The sequence below is a fragment of the Panthera leo genome, chromosome A3 (assembly GCF_018350215.1).
Source record: "Panthera leo isolate Ple1 chromosome A3, P.leo_Ple1_pat1.1, whole genome shotgun sequence".
NCBI classification, from domain to species: domain Eukaryota; kingdom Metazoa; phylum Chordata; class Mammalia; order Carnivora; family Felidae; genus Panthera; species Panthera leo.
In genome coordinates, this window is record NC_056681.1 from 15,135,335 (window position 1) to 15,154,181 (window position 18,847).

Below are 18,847 nucleotides of genomic sequence, written 5' to 3' on the forward strand. Positions count from 1 at the left end.
CGGGGGAGGGGGAGGAAACTCCAACTGCCCAGGGTCAGCTTGCAGGTCAACTGGCGGCCACCATGTCCTCTCTGTGACCTCCTCCAACACTTCCTTGCAGTGGGCAGGGATTTCTGGGGCTCTGATACTTGCCAGTCCTCAAGTGTGAGTCGTCTGAGACCTGTTCTCTGACCACTCCGTGGGTCTTGCAGCTCCCGGCTTCTGCATCCCTTTCCTTGACCATCAGGTGGGGGAAACCCCTGGCTGCACACCCATGTGCCACCTCAGTGACACCACGGGCCCTGCGTCCTCTCTCTGCTGCTCTTCTGGATCTTACTCTCTGGGAGGCATAATGTCATTGGTAAGTGGGATATGTGGGGTGAGAGGGGCAGGCGGCTGAACCTGTGCCCCCTGCGAGGGGGTGCTCTTGAGGGCTACCTTCCTTTTCCTACCCAAGTGAAGGCCTCTTGTCAAGGGGATTGGTGCCTAGAAGGCCAGCTTCATATAGATTCACAAGCATCAGAAAAGAATGAAGAACACCACCCCCCCCCACCCCAGCCCCTGGAATTAACAGCTAATCCTTACCGAGCACTGACTATATCCCAGGTGCTGGGCTTGACGTGCACACTCGTATTTAATCCTCACAGTAGGCCTGGGAAGTCCTGAGAAAACTGGGAAAGTTTAAATAACTTGCCCAAGGCCTCAGAGTGAGTGGCAGGGCTAGTTTGAACCTTGGTCTGTAGGAGTGCAATAATTTTGGTATTCTACCTTCTCTCACTATAAAATGGTGGTAGGCAAGTGGTTTTGGATCAACTGTGATGGTTTGGGAAGTAAGAAAAAGAGAGACAGGTAGGGGTAACTCTGAGTTCCAATCCAGACTGGCTGCATGAGCTGGGGCAGGGTGCTTCTCCCTCTAGGTCCGAGAGGGAGAGAGATGCAGGGAGGGAGAGACAGGGAGAAATGGGGAGGGAGGGAGGGAGAGAGTGAGAGTGAGAGAGAGAGAGAGAGGACAGGGAGGGAGAGAGGGAGAGACAGATAGGGAGGGAGAGGGAGGGAGAGAGGGACAGGGAGGCAGGGAGAGAAAGAGAAGGGGACAGAGACAGACATCGGGTTCCATGAGATTTACAGTCCCTTCCAGGCCTGAGATTCTGCCCAGCTGAGCAGGTCCCAGGTGGGAAGAGCTTGGCCCTGGGTATCTGTGACCTATTCATACTCTCCCTTTCATGCTTTCTCATTCATATTCTGGTCACTCTGCCATCCTCTGATAGCAACTCTTGAATTGTTGTCTTCCAACAACAATCTGGGTCCCAGCACCAGCCTGAATCAGGACACCAGTGCACCCAGGGGAGGGAAATGAAATGCAGTTTGTGAGGGCTGGGGCAGAGCCCAGACCCTGAAGATGGGGTGTGTGTGTTCAGAGAGGGTTCAAGGCCTGTTTGGAGTGGGGGGGAGCTCAGATGCTCCTCTCCTCAGACCCTGGGCTCCGCTGCTTTGCGGGCCTGTGAGAACAACAATGGTTGGGCAGTTTTGAGTGGAAAGAATTCTTGGCTGGGTGCCTTTGTTCTCAGAGACACCAGAGGGCAGCAGAGGTCTAAGTCCTAGGCCATTCCCAGGCAAGAGAAATATGCTCCGAAATTCTAGGAGCCTAGTGAAGGGAAAAAGTTCAGTATTGTCTGAGTTCCTCCCAACTGTTTCCTGTCGCTTTGAGAAAAACGTTACATAGCAGGGTCTATAATCCAGATCCGTACTGGATTGCAGTTAATCAATTAAGACATAACATTAAGCCCTCCCTTTTCATACCATATGGAATGACCCTGCAGTTTGGGTACCACTTATCTTGGGGACATGATCACGTTGTATCAGTATTTCTTGGACAGAGTCACAGAGCAAGTTCTTTGTGGAGCTCAAGGTCAGGAGAAAGTTTCCCTCTGGCCATGAACCATTCTGAGAATGGGCAGGGAAGTAACTTTACTGGCATCACCTCTGTTACTGGCCCCTGTGAAAAGGTGCTTTCTAGAGCCGATGTTTCATTTTTGCCTCGGCTACCAGGAAGCCACGAGCTTGGATTTTGCAGTGAGGCCTGGGTTCAAATCTGGACTCCGCTGCTGCTCATGGGCTCTGTGCAAAATGAACGAGGACAATCATGTTATCACATTACCCACCTCACAGGATTGCCGAGTGAATATAGAAAGAAAGCACTTGGCACAGAACCGACACAAAAAGGGCACATTCAACAAATGTCAGCGATGGTTATTCAGTTTCTCTGAAAAAAGATGAATCTCTTCGTGATACCCTCTTTTATTATTCTCTTTGCTTTCTTTTACTCTTGGTATGATTTTCAGCTTCCTGTAATCTATGCCTGTTTGGAAGATGGTGTGGTATGTATACATGAGAGGTTAGCATCAGTGAAATTTTGGGGCAGAAAGAAATATCCAGAGCAGCGCTCTCCAATAGAACATAATGCAAGCCACACATATAATTGCAAATTTTCTAGTAGCCACTTAATGTAGTAAAAAGTGTGGTGGTGGCTCAAAAAGTTAAGCGTGGGATTACCACGTGGCTCAGTGAATCCACTCTCAGCTGTGTAACCAAATGAATAGAAGACAGGTGTTCAAAGGAAAACTTGTTCAACAGTGTTCATTGAAATAGCCAGAAGGTGGAAGCAAACCAGATACCCATGAGAGGATAAATGGATAAAAAAAAATGTCACCTATCCCTCCAGTGGAGTATTATTCAGCCACAAAAAGGGTTGAAGTACTGATCCATGCTACAATATGGATGGACATTGGAAACACTGTGCTAAGTGAAAGAAGCCAGACACAGAAGGCCACCGATGGTGGGTGATTCCATTTATACGAAAATTCTAGAAGAGGCAGATCCATACAGACAGAAAGCAGGTGAGAGGTTGCCAGAGGCTGGTTTTAGAAGACAGTTACTTGAGTGGGCTTGTCAATGTGCAGATTCCCAAGTTTCGTCCCAGATATTTTGATTCAGTAGGTCAAAGGTGGGGGCAGGCCAAAAGAAACTGCTTGTTTGTCTACCAGGAGCTACATTTCAAAAAAGCTTATCAGGGGATTCTAACGTGTGGTGCGGTTTGGTAATCTCTGAATTAGAAGTTCGTGAAAGTCCTTCCGGGCTCTGAGGATATGGGAGCCTAACTCAGTAGGATTATGGGATTATGCATCTTCTTTTTTTTCTTCCTTCCTTCCTTCTGCCTCCTCCTCCTCCTTTTCCAGTTTTGTTTTTTTGTTTTTTTTTTTTTTGAGAAAGGAGGTGTAATCACTGTTGAGATATTCAAACAACACAGAAAAGTCCAAAGAAGAGGATCCCTCGTCCATAGATAATGATTGCTAACTGGTGAACATTCATCCAGCCTTGTCTTAGGTATTCATGTTGATATGGTAGCAAGTGTGGGAAGGAAGCTCTTGCTGTTCTGTAATAGCTTTCGTCACTCAATGGTATGTCATAGACATGATTTTTGAAAAAAAATTTTTTTAACGTTGATTTATTTTTGAGAGACAGAGCGTGAGCGGGGGAGGGGCAGAGAGAGAGGGAGACACAGAATCCGAAGCAGGCTCCAGGCTCCAAGCTGTCAGCACAGAGCCCGATGCGGGGCTCGAACTCACAGACCGCGAGATCATGACCTGGGCCGAAGTCAGACGCCCAACCGACTGAGCCACCCAGGTGCCTCTAGACATGATTTTTAATTGTTAAAGTGTTCGGTTTCTTTAAATATATAAGAATTTTTTTTTATATTTAACCACACCCTGGAACTCTGTAGCTGCTGCTTGCTGTGTTTCCCATGTTCTTTGCCAAATGGCCTCAGAGGCTTTTACTCTCAATCTCACTGCAATTAGACCAATAAGTGTATTTAGATGCAAAGCCTCTATTTTTTGCAACGCTTCTTGGGCTTGCAGATAGATTGCTATGGATGTTTCCTGATATATAGGGATACTGGTTTTTAATTTTTAGGCTCTCCTGTCCTGTGGTGCTCCACTTTATAGGTTACATCTTCCATTTTTAATATTTTTCCAGTTTTAACATTTTTTTTTCGGTCTTTTGAACATAGGCTTCTTTTTATACCATTCTCTCCCCTGAGCCCAGATGGAAACAATCTAGTCTCTTTCCTCTCCCTTGTTTTCTTCTGCCTTCTTAGCACTGAAACTCAAAGCTAAAGCAAGCTTGCCTCAATACCCAACCAGTGGCCCAGACCACCGGGCTCCTAAGAATGAACAGTTTAAGGTACTTGATGAAGAGCTTACATTTAGACTGAAATTAAAATAGTTTCTTTCTGGTTTTCTGATTACAAGTTCTAGTGAAGTTCCTTAAAGCCACACTTTTCGTTACTTTGCTGATGCTTTATGTGCATGCTTAGCCTAGCAGCTGGGTGAGGCTACCCTTCCCTGGAGTGGAACCCTCATCTGACTAGGTAGTTGTGGGTCAGGGTTCTTTGTTACCAGCAATGGAAAGATACTGGCTAACTCAGTGTTAGAAATAAGACCTATGACCCTATCAAAGGAGGGATGCGGAGACTCGGAGCACAGTGAAGCGAGGCTTTAATCAACGTTCTTGCAAGAGCGGGTGTCTGATGGACAGGCACACTTGGGGCAGTTACAGCAGACAATTTATCTCCCAGCATGCAAGTCCCTCCCCTGGTTCCTCATTGGCTGAGTACTACAGAGGTTACAGCCTTACTGGGATGTTGCCTATGCCCACGTAAGGCAAAAAGTAGTCTGATTGGAAAAAGTGTACATTCCCTGGGGTGATGCAGAGACATTTAGTCCTTCCTCCCTTTGTTTCTTTGGTGCATGCTCATTGCAAAGCCCGTGAAAATAAGCCCGTGAAATGGAGAGGGGGAGAAGAACCAGGAAGTGAAGTGTCTAAGGGTTTGGGACTCCATTGTGTGCGGGAGTCCGTACATATTTCCAATAGCTTCTAAACCTATTATTAATTAGACAGCATACCCTTTATTTAGTATTTCTGAAATGAATCATCTCCCTTACGTCTCACATCAAGCAAACCCAGGAATGTGTTGGGACGATACTGGTGCTCACATGATTCATGGAAAGCTGGGGCTCCACGGTTGGGAACTGATGGCACCGCAGAGGGTCAACGAGGAAGAAGTACATTGTCTAAGCAGGAAGGTCATCTAGATTGGGTTGTGGTGGCACCGCTGTGACAGCGATGTTCACTTTCTCTTTAGCTTTTCTGAGAGAGGAAGAATATGATTCCTAATTGAAGGTTTCGCAACCTTCGATCTACTATCATTTTAGACTGGGTAATTCTGTGTTGTGGTGGAGGGACTGTCCTGTGTATTATGTGATGTTTAGCAGCATCCCTGGCTTCTTCCCACTGGAGGCCAGCAGACTTCACCCTCATTTGTGACAACCCAAAGTGTCTCTGGATATTGCCAAATGTCCTCTGGGAGCAAAATGGCCTAGCTGAGAATTTTGATCTTAACTAATGTGCTGCCCCCTACACACCCCATGTGTGGAGAAATGGTCTCGTTCCCTGATTTCAGTTGGTCAGTAGGCTCCTGGAATTGACCTTCACAAGACATCACAGAATGGGGGGGGGGGGGAGAGAATTCCCTGAAAGAGAAATAAGCCACTACTAGGAACAAGAAAGGGATGGAGGCGGCTCACTGTAAATCCTCAGGGCCATATAGACTCTGTGAAGAGGTTCACATTTTATGGGTAGAAGGCAGCTGGTGCAGGAGAAACTTTCGTTGTAAGAAGCTACTCAGGTAGATTTCCTTTCCTGATGCTTCCTGATTTTCCATAGGCTCGTACTTGCAAAATGAGCATACAAATCACCAATGGGTCTTGTTAAAAGGCAAATTCTTTTTTCTTTTCTTTTCTTTTCTTTTCTTTTCTTTTCTTTTCTTTTCACAAACTGGGGAAAGGCCTTGAATTGACATTCTCGCAAGAAGATACACCAATGGCCAATAAGCACATGAGAAGATACCCAATATCAGTCATTAAGAAAATGTAAGTCAAAATCACAATGAAATATTAAACAGGTTCATACTCACTAGGATAGGATAGCTGTAATTTTTTTTCTTTAATGAGGAATAACAAGCGTTGGTAAGGATATAGAGACATTGGAACCCCCAAACATTACAGGAAGGAACATAAAATGGCGCAGCCACTTTGGAAAGCAATTTGGTAGTTTATCAAAAATGTATGGGGTACATGGGTGGCTCAGATGGTTAGGCGTCCAACTTTGGCTCAGATCATGATCTCGTACTGCGTGGGTTCGAGCCCTGCATCGGGCTCTGTGCTGACAGCTCAGAGCCTGGAGCCTGCTTTGGATTCTGTTTCCCTCTCTCTGACCCTCCCCCACTCATGCTCTGTCTCTCTCAAAAAATAAATAAACATTAAAAAAAGTAAACATAGCATTATCACATGACCCAGAAATTGTACTCCTAGATATTTACCCTAAAGAAATGAAAACACGTGTCCATATTAAAACTGATACATAAAACTGATTCTCAGGTCCACCAGAGAATTGCCAAATTAGAATTGCGTTTTAAAACTGTTAGTCTGCCGGGGTGCCTGGGTGGCTCAGTCAGTTAAGTATCCGACTTTGGCTGGGGTCATGATCTCACGGTTCATGAGTTTGAGCCCCACATCCGGCTCTGTGCTGACAGCTCAGAGCCTGGAGCCTGGAGCCTGCTTCAGATTCTGCATCTCCCTCTCTCTGCCCCTCCCCCACTCGCACCCTGTTTCTCTCTAAAAAATAAATAATAAAAATAAAATTTAAAAAATTAGAAAAGGGGCACCTGGGTGGCTCAGTCGGTTAAGGGTCCGACTTCGGCTCAGGTCATGATCTCACGGTCGGTGAGTTCGAGCCCCGCGTCCGGCTCTGTGCTGACGGCTCAGAGCCTGGAGCCTGTTTCAGATTCTGTGTCTCCCTCTCTCTCTGCCCCTCCCCTGCTCACGTTCTGTCTCTCTCTGTCTCAAAAATAAATAAAACATTAAAAAAAATTAGAAAAAACTTATAAATGGATGCTCACAGTAGCACCGCTTATAACAACGACCTAAATATTCATCAACCGATGAATGGACAAAGTATGGTATACCCACACAACGGGACATTATTTGGCAACAAAAGAATGGAGTACTGACACGTACCACAACCTGGACAACCCCTGAAAGCACCATGCCAAGTGAAAGAAGTCAGGCACAAAAGAACACATTGTATAATTGCACTCACATGAACGTCCAGAGCAGACAAACCCACAGAGACAGAAAGCAGACTAATAGTTTTAATGTTTATTTATTTTTGAGAGTGAGACAGAGAGACAGAGCATGAGCTGGGAAGGGGTAGAGAGAGGGAGACACAGAATCCAAAGCAGGCTCCAGCCTCTGAGCTGTGAGCACAGAGCCTGAGCCCAACGCGTGTCTTGAACCCTGAGCGGTGAGATCATGACCTGAGCTGAAGTTGGACGCTTAACGGACTGAGCCACCCAGGTGCCCCAGCAGACTGATAGTTTTAAAACGCAATTCTAATTTGGCAATTCTCTGGTGGACCTGAGGTTCCACATTTCTAACAAGCTCCCAAATGGTGCTGATGCTGCTGGGTTTTTTGTTTGTTGTTTGTTTGTTTTGTTTTTTAGATTATCATCCTTAGGTTGTTTCATATTTTGAAAAAAAATCCAACAATTTCTTAAAAGTCACAAAAGTAATATTTGTTTATTATTTTTTTTTTCAACGTTTTTTATTTATTTTTGGGACAGAGAGAGACAGAGCATGAACGGGGGAGGGGCAGAGAGAGAGGGAGACACAGAATCGGAAACAGGCTCCAGGCTCCGAGCCATCAGCCCAGAGCCTGACGCGGGGCTCGAACTCACGGACCGCGAGATCGTGACCTGGCTGAAGTCGGACGCTTAACCCACTGCGCCACCCAGGCGCCCCAATATTTGTTTATTTTTAAAAAAATTATAAAAAGGTGATATATACAGATATATATGTATATATATGTATATATATATATCTGTATATATCAGAATATTACTCAGCAATCAAGAACGAAATCTTGCCATTTGCAACAATGTGGATGGAACTTAGAGTGTATTATGCGAAGCAAAATAAATCAGAGAAAGACAAATATATGATTTCACTCATATGTGGGGTTTAAGAAACAAAACAGATGAACATAGGGGAAGGGAAGGAAAAATAAGATAAAAACAGAGAGGGAGGCAAACCGTAAGAGACTCTTAAATACAGAGAATAAACTGAGGGTTTCTGGAAGGGAGCTAGGTGGGGAGATGGGCTAAATGGGTGAAGGGCATTAAGGAGGGTGCTTGTTGGGATGAGCACTGGGTGTTAGATGTAAGTGATGAATCACTAAATTCTACTCCTGAAACCCATACTACATTATATGTTAGCAAACTAGGATTTGAATAAAAAAATCAAAGCTATGAAACCTATCTGATAATTTGGCACCTCTGTCCTGGCTGGATTCTTGGAATATCACCTGCATATAAGAGACTGGGGAGACAATCAGGGATTTGAGAGGAGGTTGTATAACAATGTTGGAGATTCCCTCTTGTGGTTGTCTCCTCTTTGGATTTCTTCCCTTGATACATAGTTGCTTTGGGAGTCTATCCTGAGTACTGTCTTCTGACTTCTCAGGACATAAGACTATGGCTTTCTGCTTGAGCTTTATCTGCCTTGCTCAGGCTGGATTGGGGGTCTTCCTCTGAGAAAAGCCATGTGTGGATCTCTTCCACTGTGGCTCTTTTCTTTCAAGGATTAAATCCTATCCAGCTTCTGCTTAATTTTGGTCACTCTCCAGTGACTTAAAACCGCTGTTTTTTACATTTTGTCAAGATAATATAATCGTCATCTGTAGAATAGTTTGATATAAGCTATTCTGCCGTGCTCAGAACCAGAATTCCCCGAATGGTCTCTTAGAAACATTATTCTTCTTTTTGAAACCCTCCATTAAAGAAAAATTATGTATTTAATTTGGGGGCAGAGTGGGAAGGGCAGAGAGAGAGGGAGAGAGAGAATCCCAAGAAGGCTGTGCATTGTCAGTTCTGAGCCCGATGTGGGGCTCAAACTCACAGACTGTGAGATCATGACCTGCGTGGAAATCAAGAGTCAGATGCTCAACTGATTGAGCCGCCCAGGTGCCCCTGAAAACCTCCATTTTTATTCATCACAGTTGAAAGAAATCTAAACTTCTTTCCCTGACATATAAAGTCATACAGATGACCTGGGCCTGCTAACCTCCATATCTTCACTGTGCCCCCAGCTCTATGGGAGCACATTCAATTCTTAGAATATGTTATGCTTTATCCTGCCTCAAGGTATTCACGTTATCATTCTCTCTGGTGGGAATGCCTGTCCCCCTTGTGCCTTGTTATGCTTCAGATGTCAGCTTAAATATCATTTATTCTGGAAAGTATTTGCTGAATCTATTGATAGGTTAAGTTCCTCTACTGCACCTGCTAATAACACCCTATGCCTTTCTTGTAGATCGTGTATTAACATTTATCATCAGGTACTGGGTGGTTGTTGGATAAATGTCTGTCTCCTCTTTAGATTGTCAATTCCATGAGAACAGGGTATGGCCCTCTCTGCTCACTACTTTATCCCATGCCTCATATGGTATCTGGCTTACAGTAGGTGCTCAATGAACGTGCTGAATGAATGAAGAAGGAGAGAATGCATCGTGCATGGAAGAAAGTTCCCAACTGAGAGTCGAAGTATAAAACATAAATGAAACTATGAGATAATAGGGGGATTAGTCAAGTCACCTCACATTTCAGACCTTTCGTTCCAGTAAGTACAATAGGTCAGAATTGGATTGGGTCACTCTCCTCTCTCAAAGTCCATGCTACTCATAAAAAGACTCGTAAAGTTGAGACAAAAGTATAGGAAACCGTAATAATATGGGGCAGACATGGGAGACCTGGATATTTGGTTAAAATCTTAACCACAGGCAGTGTGTGTCTTGAATCAAGGGCCTGAGAAACAGAAATGGTGCTTGAGGATAATTATTCTGGCAACAGCAGATAGAACTAATGAGGTTTTGAAGTGGCCAGATCAAGGATGGATCTGATAAAGAGAGCTTGGCAGGATGGAACTGGTGTCAGGCTGCTGGATATGGAATTTCATGTGGGAGAATGATCTACCAGACCCAGTGAAGGCTAGCCTGGGGAAGGGTTGGAGCTTTTCTCCTACCCTATTTATTCCCCTACAGGAGATGGAATGGGATGGTTAGATGGGGGAACAGATCAGTGTCTTCATGATGATCATTAGATCTCCCTTCTTTCCATCTTCTCCCGGGTTCTGCTCTGCCCCCAGATGTGAGGGTGGAAGGCACTGAGTATCTCTCGAATGACAGGCATACTTGTGCCACATTCCAAGGTCTGCTGCACAAATTCCTTCTTTCTGGGGCCTCTTGGAATCAGAAACCAAACCTTCGAGTTTCTCTGGTGATCAGATATGACCTTGGGAAGAGACCAGACTCAGGACTGTAATCTTTTCGTTCTGTCCCTGGTGTACCCCAAGACCTTGCTTTATGTTGTCATCTGTGGCCCCCCTTTTATCAGTGATCACCCCCTCAAAATATCTCACTTGAATTTAATGTGAAATTCCTTTGGGTTTCTCATTAATTGATGTCCTGTATTACTCCTTGGGTATGTAGTTCTGTAGGAAGGCCTGCAAATGTTGTATGGCTTTGTGCCTTTTTACTGATCTTTGTTGGCACTTGTGAATATTGTCCTTCAGCACCACAGAAAACACACACACAAACCATCCTACAGGCAAATTTAGGATTGAGTGAGAAGGAAACTTGGACAATCACTTGAGCACCCAGGAGAAATCTGAAAACCTGAGGCTAAAATGGACTTTGGATACTAATTGTCTTCAGAGAGCACTTTACTTGTAGTAATTCTTTGGAATACTAGACTACAGTTCTGAAAGAGTTTTCAAGGAAATTACACTCGTTTATACTTGTTTATGTGACACTGTGTTTCACAATAGTCAGAGGGTGGGAAGTCTTCAGAATCCATGAATGTGCACCAGATAGGTCATACCCGTGATGCCAGGCCTAGGAAGAAGTTTTCTATGGATTCAGAATGGTCTGGGTTACTAGACTTTGGTTCAATATCCAGAAACTACCTTTTTCATTTGTCTCTTTTTACACAGGAACAGTTCCTGGGTGAAGGGCTAGGGTGACTGACATCTTTAACCTATGCTTCCTGCCAATTCCTGAGATTTCTCCAAGGCTGTGCCCAAAGTCCAGAGGCAGGGGTTGCCATTGTTGGGATTGACTTAGCATGCCCATATATGGACTTACCCTGGGCTACAGTGCCCCCCAGTGTTTATGGTCCTTAGAATGCTCGTATCACTGGACTCCTTTGTGAAGCTGGGTCCTTGATGAGAATGTGAATAGGGAAGTCAGGGCAAAGGGGAATGACTCTCCATACTCTGATTATAGAAGTTCAGCTTCATTTAAGATTTGCAGCTTCCAGGGGCGCCTGGGTGGCTCAGTCGGTTAAGCGTCCGACTTCAGCCAGGTCACGATCTCGCGGTCCGTGAGTTCGAGCCCCGCGTCAGGCTCTGGGCTGATGGCTCGGAGCCTGGAGCCTGTTTCCGATTCTGTGTCTCCCTCTCTCTCTGCCCCTCCCCCCTTCATGCTCTGTCTCTCTCTGTCCCAAAAATAAATAAAAAACGTTGAAAAAAAAAAAATTAAAAAAAAAAAAAGATTTGCAGCTTCCAGGTGTAAAGTCATAATTTCTATATTCCTGGTCCCTGGGGCACTGGAGATATTTCCCTAGAATATGAGCATTGTTGAGGGTTGAATGCTCATTGATTTGGGGCAGATGAAACAACTTAATGAGGATTATTTTAGTGCCACTTATATGGAAATCCACTGGGGTCAGTGACAAAATACAGGAGCAAACTCAGTTTTGGCGGGTCATGCCAAGGAGGTGCCAACAATGATTGCCTTTATACAGATGAATTCATTACATGGGTAGGTTGGTATCTTCAGAGAGGTCATCAGTGGTTTACATTGGAAGAATCTAGGATGGGAGGAAGTTCTCAGTTAAATTTTTATACATATAATCAGCATGAAAGGCAAATCTGAGCAAGGAAATTAGCAAGAATTCTGAATTCAAAATCTTCCAGTAATAGTCCCATTTATATTCAGAATTATTTTGGCATACTTTTGCATAAGGAATATTCCTTTTTCTTCATTTCTTCCTTATGTTGTGTTGGGTTTCCTTTCTTCCACTGCCTCTGTCTCTGTTAATAAATAAATGTAGCAATTGTTAGCACCTTTGGTAGAATCCATGGGTCTTTTACATTTCAGCAGAACTTCAGAGCTTTTTTTTTTTAACTTTATTTTTTCATTTTTTAAAATTTACATCCAAACTAGTATATAGTAAAGCAATGATTTCAGTAGATTCCTTAATGCCCCTTACCCATTTAGCCCATCCCCCCTCCCACAACCCCTCCAACAACCCTCAGTTTGTTCTCCATATTTATGAGTCTCTTTTGTTTTGTCCCCCTCCCAGTTTTTATATTATTTTTCTTTCCCTTCCCTTATGTTCATCTGTTTTGTCCCTTAAAGTCCTCATATGAGTGAAGTCATATGATTTTTGTCTTTCTCTGACTGACTCATTGCACTTAGCATAATACCCTCCAGTTCCATCCACGTAGCTGCAAATGGGTTTTTAATTCCTATACCATCCTGATCCATAATGCATCCATAAAATGTTAGTGAGCCAATATAGTACTCTACTCTGAGGACATACAAATTAATAAAGTGAGGTCTCTGCTCTTGAGTCTAAGGCTATTGTGTAGCCATTCACTATAGATACTGAACTACTCTGCCCATTCTCACTACTTTGCTTTTTAACTGTGCAAAAATAGGGGTTGAATAGGATCTTAAAGACCTGAGGTGATCATGGTAGTGGTGAGTTGTTGGGTGGAGAGCTTGGGCGTCTGGACCCACGTCCTTCTTCTGAATGAGCCTCTCGTTGTTAGCCTCTCTGGGCTCTGATTTTCACAATTTCAAAAGAGTTTTGTTGAACTAAATGACCTGAGACCTTGACATTTGTGCCTGTGACTGATCGTCCCCAACCCAGGTACAATCTTGTCCCATTGCTCAATTTCCCCTGGCCTCTTTCTTGCTTTTTTACTGAAAAACCAGGGTTTCTAGTATTTGGTGTCATTGGGGGTTGGGTGAGGAGCTGAGAGACTTACTTTTCAGGAATACAAAATTTTTCGCAGAGAAATTTATGTTTAAAGTTGTTTCTGTTGCCTCCACAGCCAGAGAAGACGAAGGGCTCACACAAAAATGTCAAGGTGTTGTAGTAGAATCTCGTGTAACCTGACTTACAGGTGCCAAATACCGGAGGATAGTTGCAGATTTCTGGGCATGAGAATCCCAGAGTCAGGTTTTCTTTTCTTTTCTTTTTTTTAAAAAATTTCATGTTTATTTATCTTAGAGAGAGAGAGAGAGAGAGCACAAGAGCAAGTGGGGGGAGGGGCAGGGAGAGACGGAGACACACAATCCGAAGCAGCCTCCAGCTCCAAGCTGTCAGCACAGAGCCCTACACGGGGCTCAAACTTGTGACCCACGAGATCATGACCTGAGCCGAAGTCCCTCGCATAACCGACTGAGTAATCCAGGCACCCCAGGTTTTCTTTTCTACTGCCAAGCGGACATTCTTTTCCTCATGGACTCAGATGACTGATGGTCATCAGCCCATGTGAATCTACCTGTTACTCTTTCACTGGGAGAGTTCCTTCAGCAAAAATATCACTGTATATGTGATATGGGGCAATGATTCTAGACTACGGCCTGGGTCAGTGACTCAGATAATTGGAGAAGGACGGTAAGGTAGAGTGGAAAGCAAGAAAGACCTGAGGCTTCTGCGCTCTATCACAGCATTTCATATTAAATATATCCCATTTCCTGATTCTCCACAGGCTTTCCCATGGCACTGGAAGTAAACATGTCATCTGCTTCCCCAAGGCCATAGGTCAGAGCCCTTACTTTACTTTTACAGAGTCTCTGCAAACACAAGCTAAAAAGGCCTTTGTCTGTCTACATCTACTCCTGAAGGATAGGCTCAAAATGCTTAATTTGCAAAAGATCTTCCTTCCTTCCACCAGTGTCTGTGTCCTCTCGCACCTATCTATGCCCCTCCCCTTTTACCTACCATGCAGACTCACCTGGCCTCACTGAGACCATGGAGGTGGGTGGTCAGAGCAGGAACAATGACGTCCATGTTGGAGACAAAGAATGAGTTAATGTCAGTCTTCCTGAAGTCCAACTCCAGCCCTCACCCACAACTGGGACTTTGCCACATTTACTCATGGATACATGAGTATTCCACATGTGTCCATCATGATAAGTAGATGTGAGTGCCCCAAGTGTGTGAATGATGGCTTTGCTTCTCCATATCTGTGGAATGCAGAGTGGTCCTGTATATATGCGTTAAGTAGAATTAAAGTTCATCTAATACACACACACCCACACCCACACACAACAATAAAGAGGTTTTCTGGACACTCTTTACGTTAATCCAATTTTCACAATCCCCCTCCTCTTCCACTGAAATCCCTTGGAAAAAACTTGATTCTATTTTCTGTCTTCCTCCTTCTCCAATCCATAGACAGAAATGAATGAAACTTCTGGAATGAGATGCTCTAGGGCTGTGTGGTGTAAGAGAAAAGCAGGACTTCATTACTGCCTATCACCCAGGCTGCCTAGATCGCCTTCACCTTCACAGTGTTCTCCTGGGCTGCCCTTCCTATTTTGCCTTACCTCCAAGATGTCCACTTTCACACAATTGTTTTCTGAGAGGTAAAGGAAACAGGACGCCTGAAAGTGTCTGGAGGGGCATAGACAAGATGAGGAGACATAGAGAAAAGAGGATCCATTCAGTCTTCATGGTGTTGCAGGCCGGAGATAGGAGAGTCTAGGACTGGGCTGACATTTTATATTTGGGATGGAGCTCCTTCTCTTGGGAGGAGTTGAACCCATCTTTTTGATTTCATCTCCCCAGGGCCCAAGCCTGGGCAGAGTTCTGGTGCATACAAAATCAGCCTAGTGAGCAGAACACTAAGTGCTTGGGTACCCAACCATGTAGCATCCAAGGTCATGGTTTGTCACAGCTAGACTGGTGAGCCTCAGTGCCCCTACTCTCTTCTTCATATCTAAGGCTCAGGGCATCAGCATTTCTATAATGAACATTTAACATATAAATGTAAAAATTTGAAAGTAAGTTAATGCAGGCTTGAACCTAAGAAAATGGAACAAAAACAGCAAAATAAATGTAAAGAAAGTAGACAGGATATTGATGAAGATATTGATGCAGATATTGATGAAGATAGTTGAAATTAGTGAGTAGTAGAAAAAAGACAATACAATTATCAAATAGTATTAAAAATTTGTACTTTATTTTTTTATTCTTATTTTTAAAATTATTTAATTATTTTTTATTTTTTAAATTTACACCCAAGTTAATTAGCATATAGCGCAACAATGATTTCAGAAGTAGATTCCTCAATGCCCCTTGCCCATTTAGCCCATCCCCCCTCCCACAACCCCTCCAGTAACCCTCTGTTTGTTATCCATATTTAAGAGTCCGTTATGTTTGTCCCCCTCACTGTTTTTACATTATTTTTACTTCCCTTCCCTTGTGTTCATCTGTTCTGTGTCTTAACGTCCTCATATGAGTGAAGTCATATGATACTTGTCTTTCTCTGACTAATTTCACTTAGCATAATACCCTCTAGTTCCATCCATGTAGTTGCAAATGGCAAGATTTCATTCTTTTTGATTGGCGAGTAATACTCCATCGTATACATATACCACATCTTCTTTATCCATTCATCAGTTGATGGACATTTTGGCTCTTTCCATACTTTGGCTATTGTTGATAGCGCTGCTATAAACATTGGGGTGCATGCGCCCCTTCGAAACAGCACACCTGTATCCCTTGGATAAATACCTAGTAGTGCAATTGCTGGATCATAGGGTAGTTATATTTTTAGTTTTTTGAGGAACCTCCATACTATTTTCCAGAGTGGCTGCACCAGCTTGCATTCCCACCAACAATGCAAAAGAGATCCTCTTTCTCTGCATCCTCACCAACATCTGTTGTCGCCTGGGTTGTTAATGTTAGCCATCCTGACAGGTGTGAGGTGGTATCTCATTGTGGTTTTGATTTGTATTTCCCTGATGATGAGAGATGTTGAGCATTTTTTCATGTGTCAGTTGGCCATCTGGATGTCTTCTTTGGAGAAGTGTCTATTCATGTCTTGCCCATTTCTTCACTGGATTATTTGTTTTTGGGGTGTTGAGTTTGAGAAGTTCTTTAAAGATTTTGAATACTAACCCTTTATCTGATATGTCGCTTGCAAATATTTTTTCCCATTCTGTCAGTTGCCTTCTAGTTTTGCTGCTTGTTTCCTTTGCTGTGCAGAAGTTTTTTATTTTGATGAGGTCTCAGTAGTTCATTGTTGCTTTTGTTTCCCTTGCCTCTGGAGACGTGTTGAGTAAGAAGTTGCTGCGGCCAAGATCAAAGAGGTTTTTGCCTGCTTTCTCCTCGAGGATTTTGATGGATTACTGTCTTACATTTAGGTCTTCATCCATTTTGAGTTTATTTTTGTGTATGGTGTAAGAAAGTGGTCCAGGTTCATTTTTCTGCATGTTGCCGCCCAGTTTTCCCAGCACCACTTGCTGAAGAGACTGTCTTTATTCCATTGGATATTCTTTCCTGCTTTGTCAAAGATTAGTTGGCCATACATTTGTGGGTCCATTTCTGGGTTTTCTGTTCTGTTCCATTGATTTGTGTGTCTGTTTTTGTGCCAGTACCATACTGTCTTGATGATTACAGCTTTGTGATACAGCTTGAAGTCCAGGATTGTGATGCTTCCTGCTTTGGTTTTCTTTTTGAAGATTGCTTTGGCTATTTGGAGTCTTTTCTGGTTCCATACAGATTTTAGGATTGTTTGTTCCAGCTCTGTGAAGAATGCTGGTGTTATTTTGAAAGGTATTGCATTGAATATGTAGATTACCTTGGGTAGTATTGACATTTTAACAATATTTGTTCTTCCTATCCAGGAGCATGGAATATTTTCCCATATTTTTGTGTCTTCTTCAATTTCTTTCATAAGCTTTCTATAGTTTTCAGTGTATAGATTTTTCACCTCATTGGTTAGATTTATTCCTAGGTATTTTATGGTTTCTGGTGCAACTGTAAATGGGATCGATTCCTTGATTTCTCTGTTGCTTCATTGTTGGTGTATAGGAATGCAACCGATTTCTGTGCATTGATGTTGTATCCTGCCACTTTGCTGAATTCATGGATCAGTTCTAGCAGTTTTTTGGTGGAATCTTTTGGGCTTTCCATATAGAGTATCCTGTCATCTGCAAAGAGTGTGAGTTTGACCTCCTCCTGGATGATTTGGATGCCTTTTATTTCTTTGTGCTGTCTGATTGCAGAGGCTAAGACTTCCAATAGTATGTTGAATAATAGTGGCGAGATTGGACATCCCTGTCTTGTTCCTGACCTTAGGGGGAAAGCTCTCAGTTTTTCCCCATTGAGGATGATATTAGCATTGGGTCTCTCATATATGGCTTTTATGATATCGAGGTATGATCTTTCTATCCCTGCTTTCTTGAGGGTTTTTATCAAAAAAGGATACTGTATTTTGTCAAATGGTTTCTCTGCATCTATTGAGAGGATCATATGGTTCTTGTCCTTTCTTTTGTTGATGTGATGAATCACATTGATTGTTTTGTGGATATTGAACCAGCCCTGCATCCCAGGTATAAATCCCACTTGGTCATGGTGAATAATTTTTTTAATGTACTGTTGGATCTGGTTGGCTAATATCTTACTGAGGATTTTTGCTTGCATGTTCATCAGGGAAATTGGTCTATAGTTCTCCTTTTTAGCGGGGTCTTTGTCTGGTTTTGGAATCAAGGTAATGCTGGCTTCATAGAAAGAGTTTGGAAAATTTCCCTCCATTCCTATTTTTTTTTGGAACAGCTTCAAGAGAATAGGTGTTAATTCTTCCTTAAATGTTTGGTAGAATTCCCCTGGAAAGCCATCTGTCCCTGGACTTTTGTTTTTTGGGAGATTTTTGATTAGTAATTTGATTTCTTTACTGGTTATGGGTCTGTTCAAATTTCCTATTTCTTCCCGTTTCAGTTTTGGTAGTGTATATGTTTCTGGGAATTTGTCCATTTCTTCCAGATTACCCATTTTATTGGCATACAATTGCAAATGATATTCTCTTATTATTGTTTTTATTTCTGCTGTGTTGGTTGTGATCTCTCCTCTTTCATTCTTGATTTTATTTATTTGGATCCTTTCCTTTTTCTTTTTGATTAAACTGGCTAGGGGTTTATGAATTTTGTTAATTCTCTCAAAGAACCAGCTGCTGGTTTCATTGATCTGTTCTACTGTTTTTTGGGTTTCGATAGCATTAATTTCTGCTCTAATCTTTATTATTTCCTGCCTTCTGCTGGTTTTGGGTTTATTTGTTGTTCTTTTCCCAGATCTTTAAGGTGTAAGCTTAGGTTGTGTATCTGAGACCTTTCCTACTTCTTTAGGAAGGCCTGGATTGTTAAACACTTTCCTCTTATGACCACCTTTCCTGCATCCCAGAGGTTTTGGGTTGTGGTATTATCATTTTCATTGGCTTCCATGTACTTTTTAATTTCCCCTTTAAATTCTTGGTTAGCCCATTCATTCTTTAGTAGGATGTTCTTTAGTCTCCAAGTATTTGTTCCCTTTCCAATTTTTTTTTCTTGTGGTGGTTTTGAGTTTCATAGTGTTGTGGTCTGAAAATATACACGGTATGATTTTGATCTTTTTGTA

General features: G+C 43.0%; 1 protein-coding gene across 1 annotated transcript in view; it reads left to right on the forward strand.

Annotated features, from left to right (window-relative positions):
- The window catches only part of WFDC10B (WAP four-disulfide core domain 10B), a 62,034-nt gene continuing 43,187 nt past the window's right edge, over positions 1-18,847 (forward strand). Inside the window, exon 1 of the mRNA XM_042930834.1 lies at positions 1-340. The gene's annotated coding sequence lies outside the window, so the exon portion shown is untranslated. The remainder of the gene's footprint in view (positions 341-18,847) is intronic.